Source organism: Sorex fumeus, unplaced genomic scaffold, assembly GCF_029834395.1.
Source record: "Sorex fumeus unplaced genomic scaffold, SorFum_2.1 ptg000100l, whole genome shotgun sequence".
Taxonomy (NCBI): domain Eukaryota; kingdom Metazoa; phylum Chordata; class Mammalia; order Eulipotyphla; family Soricidae; genus Sorex; species Sorex fumeus.
Window position 1 is genome coordinate 6,373,839 of NW_026606157.1, and position 6,584 is coordinate 6,380,422.

Below are 6,584 nucleotides of genomic sequence, written 5' to 3' on the forward strand. Positions count from 1 at the left end.
TTTGAAGTAAAACTACACCCTTTCTCACTTTTCAAACCAATTCTCCCACATGTTCTGCGATGGAATCAATGTTTTCAGTGCTGCACACTTACTCACGCACACATACGTATGTGCAGATTATTTAGAAATCTGGCCAGTTTGACAATATGAATGGAACTTGATCATATTGCCCTGAGCATAGTCGGGCCATCAGAGGCAAATCCTCTCGGGGGAAGTAGCGGATGGTCAAAGTGCAGACCTCGAGTTCTCAGGTGAAATTGCCAGGATTTGCCAGAAGCAGTGACAGGCCTCAGGCATCTGGCAGGGACTCTCTGAAGACCCTGTGATCAGGTGATGTTGAAGAGCCCCAACAGAAGGCTCGAACAGCTCACAGGACAGTCCTTGAGGAACCTTACTTAGGTCGCTGTGTCTGAGTGCAGATCACCAGAGCCCAAAGTCCTTTCCCTGGCGACACCCTAGTAAAGGATTCTTCGTTTTATTTTGTTTCTTGTTTGGGGGCCACACCTGGAAGTGCTCAGGGCCTGCTCCTGGCTCTGTGCACAGGTACCACACCAGACAGGGCCCCCCCCCCCCCACCACCAGAGAGAATGCCAGGAGTGAGCCTGGGTCTGCTGCGTGCAAGGCAAGCTCCCTGCCTGCTAACTCCCCGCGGCCCTGTGTGTTTGTTTCAGGGCCACACTGGATGTGCTCAGGATACCTCCTGCCAGTACTAGGCCTCTGACATGCAAAGCACATGCTCCAGCCCTTTGGGCTCTCTCCTGGCCTGCCAAGGGAGTCTTTTCTGCACAGGAATACCAAGTCAAAGATTTTGCAAAAGGCCTGTACCAGCAGTTTGCAAGGTCACTTTGCGTGCTCCGTTTGGAGTGTGTAATTTCCTTCACTCCTGAGATCTCTTTTTGTCTCTGTCTCCTCTGTCTCTGTCTCTGCCTCTGTCTCTCTCTGTCTCTCTGTCTCTCTGTCTCTCTGTCTCTCTCTCTCTCTCTCATCCTTTTGAAGCAAGCAGGTAGGGCCCACCGTGGCAATGAATTTCTGGGAAGTAATAAAGCCAGTAGCCCCAAGGCTGCCAGGATTCATCTTGTAGACCGTGGAACTAAAGGCCTTCACCTGGGGGCCAGCACAGACCCAGACAAGGCTGGACCCGCCCGCCAGAGAAGCTCGGCAGGAACAAAGGCCAGGAAAGGAATATCAAAGGAGACCATCAACTACTCCCACCTCTACCCTTTGGCAACCACCCTAGCAACGGGCTCTTACCTAGGGAAGCCTCCTTTGGCACAGCTTGGGAGAAACCCTATAAAAGCCAACTTGGACAAAGGGGGGAAGTAAGACCGGGGTAGAGGAGAAACTTACATTTTTATCTTGTTTCTGGTATGGGATGCCTAAAACCCTAGTGATTTCCTAAATGCTGGGCTACTTCTGTTATTCTAACAAACGCTTTCAACTCTCCAGCGTTTCTGCGGAAGGAGTGAGTGGAGGTGGGGTGGGGGGAGCAGCCACAGGCTGGCGGCTTGGGGCTGGACACCACAATAATCTGGGGTTTAGAGATTTGGCGCTTTCAGCTCGGTCCTCTGACCTCAGGGAAGAGGAAGCTGGAGATTGGAGATAAAGCCTTTAAAATCGAGCTTTAGGGGGCTGGAGCAATAGCACATGGAGTAGGGCATTTGCCTTGCATTCGGCCAACTTGGGTTCGATTCCCAGCATCCCATATGGTCCCCCGGGCACCGCCAGGAGTAATTCCTGAGTGCAGAGCCAGGAGTAACCCCTGACCATCGTCGGGTGTGACCCAAAAAGCAAAAAAAGCAAAAAAAAAAAAAGAGCTTTAGTGCGGGATAGCGAGAGCGCAAGTCGGTCAATATGGTCTCTGAGTTCAAGCCCTACCCCAGCAGAAAGACCGACCAAGAAATCCCATAAATGGGGCTGGAACGATAGCACAGCAGGTAGGGTGTTTGCCTTGCACGCGGCCAACCCGGATTCGATTCCCAGCATCCCATATGGTCCCCTGAGCACCGCCAGGGGTAATTCCTGAGAGCAGAGCCAGGAGTGACCCCTGTGCGTTGCCGGATGTGACCCAAAAAGCAAAAGAAAAAAATCCCATAAAATAAAACCAATATTTGATTTTCTAACGTAAGAAACAGATCAAGAGGACAATGTGCCACAGTTTTATAGGCACTGAAGGCCCGTTCTTAGGCCCCCCTAGGCCTTCTCATGGGTCCTTCATCATAGCCTTTGTCGTCAACCAATAAACATCAAAGTGTAGCTAAGTTCTGTGAGCTGCTCTGGTCCATAAACCCAACCAAGAGCCCAGGGAGACTGTAGCGGTGCCCTCGGCATCACAAACTGCTGTCTTCAGCCAGGCCGACCTGTGGGCTGTACACCTGTAGCCTGGGTCCACTGTCCTGCTGAGGCCCAGGGAGTCAGGGTAACCTTCCAAACTGAATCAGAGGGGCCGGAGTGATAGCACAGTGGGAAGGGCGCTCACCTTGCACATGGCTGACCCGGGTTCAATCCCCGGCATCCCATATGGTCCCCCAAGCACCTCCAGGAATAATTCCTGAGTGCAGAGCCAGGAGTAAGTCCTGAGCATCACCGGGTGTGACCCCAAAAGCAAAAGGGGAAAAAAAACACTAAACAACCCACATCAGAGGCAGTAAATGCAAAACCAGTTCATTTGGGGGATAAAAAGAAGTAATTGCCAGAAATTGGGGATATGAAAAAGTGACTGCAAATGTCAAAAATCAAAGTTGTTTTTTTTCCATTCACAAAAGATTGGTGGAGACATATGTTTGAGGGATCAAAATGGTCAAGATGCCCACTATTGGGGAGCACCTAAGTGAGTGGAAAATAATCAAGATAATAAAAAGCAATAGATGGGACTGGAGCCGTAGCACAGTTTGCCTTGAACGCGGCCGACCCGGGTTCAATTCCCAGCATCCCGTATGGTTCCTTGAGCACTACCAGGAGTAATGCCTGAGTGCACAAACCAGGCAGGAGTAACCCTTGTGCATCGCTGGGTATGACCCAAAAAGCAAAATAAATAAATAAATAAATTGAAAAAATAAAAATCTGGGGCTGGAGTGATAGCACAGCAGGTAGGGCGTTTGCCTTGCATGCAGCCAACATGGTTGACCCAGGTTCAAGTCCCAGCATTCCATATGGTCCCCTGAGCACCACCAGGAGTAATTCCTGAGTGCATGAGCCAGGAGTAACCCCTGAGCATTGCCGGGTGTGACCCAAAAAAAGCAAAAAAATAAAAAATAAAAATAAATTAAAAAACAATAGATGCCGAATATAAACAGAACAACCCACCAATGCTCAGCTCTCTCCTCCCCTTGGGCCTTGGAGAACATTTCTAGTGACACAATAAAGCCAATTGCGTCCCCTCACCGGCCCCTGTGAATGGCACCAAAGTGTTTTTTGTTTGTTTTGTTTTTTTAACATCTGAATTTGGTCTGCAGACAACTCCTCTCCTAACATCAGATCAACAAGCAGTTTACAAGCGTAGTCAGAGAATTTGAGAGCAGAGAGGGAGTTTCGACATAATAGGCACTGAAGCCCCAAAGGAAAACCTAGAGTTTAAGTAACCGAACCCAGCATGCTCTATGAGTTCAGAACAGAACAAGAGCCACTTTTGATCTCTCCTCTAGGTGCCTGGCAGTGGGGAATCTCTTTTAATTCTCTTTTGGTGTTCTCCATTCTTCTCAGTCTGTGGGCCAGGGTAGCTAATCTAATTCACATTGGAAATTCCTCTGCATATTTCGTTCATCTGCTAAAATCCAAGTGGAACCAAACTGGCCTATAACTCCTTTCTCCCGCTGAGATATTTATTAAACTTTTGGTGCTGGCTGGGCAAATAAATGCCAAAGTAGGGATTGAAAGTCATTCCCTGGGTTTATTAGGCTCTCACTCCACTTTTCTTTGCCATTTTCCATCATTTCCCAACTTTAGACATAACAATTGAGTTCTAATTGGCTAGCTATTTACTAGGAAGTGGTAATAGAGCCTACCCTTTCTAGTTTGTTTGCCAGTGCTGGAAATGGAACTTAGGGTCTCTCATATGCGAGATAAATTCTCTGTATCTGAGCATCAAAACTGACCCTTTGCTGTTCTTTTTTTTTTTTCTTTCTGGGTCATACCTGATGATGCACAGGGGTTATTCCTGGCTCTCCACTCAGGAGTTACTCCTGGCGGTGCTCAGGGACCATATGGGATGCTGGGAATCGAACCTGGGTCGGCCGTGTGCAAGGCAAGTGCCCTACCCACTGTGCTATCGCTCCAGCCCCTGTTGTTTTTTTAAAAGGAGGTATTGGTGTTCTGACTTATAGTATTGAGTGAATTGATGGCCGACTCCAATTGAATAGGAACCAGTTTGTAATAAGCATTATTGGTTACTATCTTCATGGTCTCGTGTACTGAAACAATAAATGCTTAGAAAAGGTGTCATTGATAAATTCCTGGGCTTAAACCAAAGCATGCATGGAATTTGACTTCTCTTGTCTTCAGAGGCTGTTTTCTCCTGATACCCCCAAAACCCAAATCAGTGTCTAACTCTTTCGCTTGCTTGGTTTTGTTAGGCTCCTACTTAGTGACTTGGTGCTCGGAGGTTGCTCCTGGGGATGCTCAGAAAACCATACCAGGTCAGGGATAGCACCTGGGATTTCCACATGCAAAGTCTGTGCTCCAGCCCTGAGCAGCATTTCCTGGCCTATGGGAGATAACAATTGACTCAGCACATCCGACTCAGGGGAAATTGCTTCCTTGTTCTTCAATCCTGCAAAGAGGCTGGGTCTTCAGACCTCTTCCAGTGAGCTGAGCCTTTCTTGGACAGGGCTTTTGTGCTCATCAGGTCTCTGCAGGGTAACTTGACATTTTCACGCAGGGCCATTCCAACATCCTATTATCAAGGCAGACCTTCCCTCTTGTCGCTGAAGTGTCCCAGAACTCTGCTTCAGAGAATGCAGTGTGGGACAGCCCACCCACCTGGGGGCCTTGCAGAGTCCTCGTCGTGAGGACCCCCAATAATCTCACCTTTTCCATTCCCAGAGTCCTCTGCTCATATTCTGGCCGGTACTCTGGATTTTTTCTAACACGTTTTCTTTGCTTTAGAGACCCTGAAGATGAAGAGATTTTTTTCTTTTGGGGTCACACCCAGCAATGCACAGGTGTTACTCCTGGCTCATGCAGGTGCTCAGGGGACCATATGGGATGCTGGGAATCAAACTCGGGTCGGCTGCATGCAAGGTAAATGCCCTATTTGCTGTGCTATCACTCCAGCCCGGATTTGCTGCACTTATTTAACATAGAAAGATATTTAACATAGATAGGTGATTGTTTAAATCCATAGGTGGGTTTTTCTTTTGTTTTCTTTTGGTTTGGTTTAGTGAATACAAGATGAAAAAACAGAGTAGAATGAAAACACTTAAGAATAAGATCCCTGGGGGTAGAGAGATGGTGCAGCAGGTAAGGTGCTTACCTAGTATGTGAATTGAATCCAGATTCAATTCCTGGCATCCCAGGGTCCCCCAGTACTGCCAGAAGTGATCCCTGAGCACAGAACTGTACCATCTCCAGTCACCCATTCCCCAATGAATAAAGTCCCCGCTTCTCTCTTCTAGATTTATTTATTTATTTATTTAGTGAGACACCATGAGGTACAGTTTTAGACTTACAAATGTTTGTGCTTGGGTTTCAATTACACAATAATCAAATACCCATCCCTCCACCAGTGCCCATTTCCCACCACCACGGGTCCCAGTATCCCTCCCCCCCCCCCATTCCCCCCCCCCATCCCACCCTGCCTCTGTGGCAGGGCATTCCCTTTTGTTCTCTCTCTCCTCTTGGGTGTTGTGTCACGTTTCTAGATTTATTTTTTATATTTAGTTTTGGGGCAGCACCAGGCGATGCTCAGGGGTTACTCCTAGCTCAGCACTCAAGGATCACGCCTGGCAGTGTTCAGGGACCATACTGGATACTGGAGACTGAACCCGGGTCAGCTGTGTGCCAGGCAAGTGCTCTACCCACTGTGCCATCACTCTGATTTCTTAAATAAAAATCCAGAAGCTCAAAGGATCTTTCCTCTCCTTGTGGTCATTCGAAGCATGGATGAGTCTGTCCTCTTGGTGAGGGCTCTGCTTTGTAAGGTGGGGAGTGTTTTCACTAAGATTGGCAGTAGGTGTTAACTGACAAAAATCCAGTGGAATTAATGAAATAGTTGTAGTCTGAAACCACGACAAGAGCAGGAAATAAACCAAGTGTCCAGAGGCAGACATGCGGTTCCCGGATGAGCCTGGGTCCCTGGGTTTGATCCTGGGCACACAGAAAAGATGAGCTGGACCGGTTAGCCAAAGGGCTGGCACAACGGCTGGGCACGCAGGAGGCCTGGGTTCAGTACCCCACACTGCTCAGTCCCTGGACACCTCTCTGGGAGTGATGGCCAAGCACAGAGCCAGAAAATGCGTCTGAAATCCTCCTCTCCCTAATCTCCCTCCTTTACCTAAAAAGAAAAAGAAATAGAAAAGGGAGATTTGGGGGCTAGAAATTAGGTGGGGATTAGGAAACTGGTCTGGTGCTTCAGGCTGTAGAACAAGCTA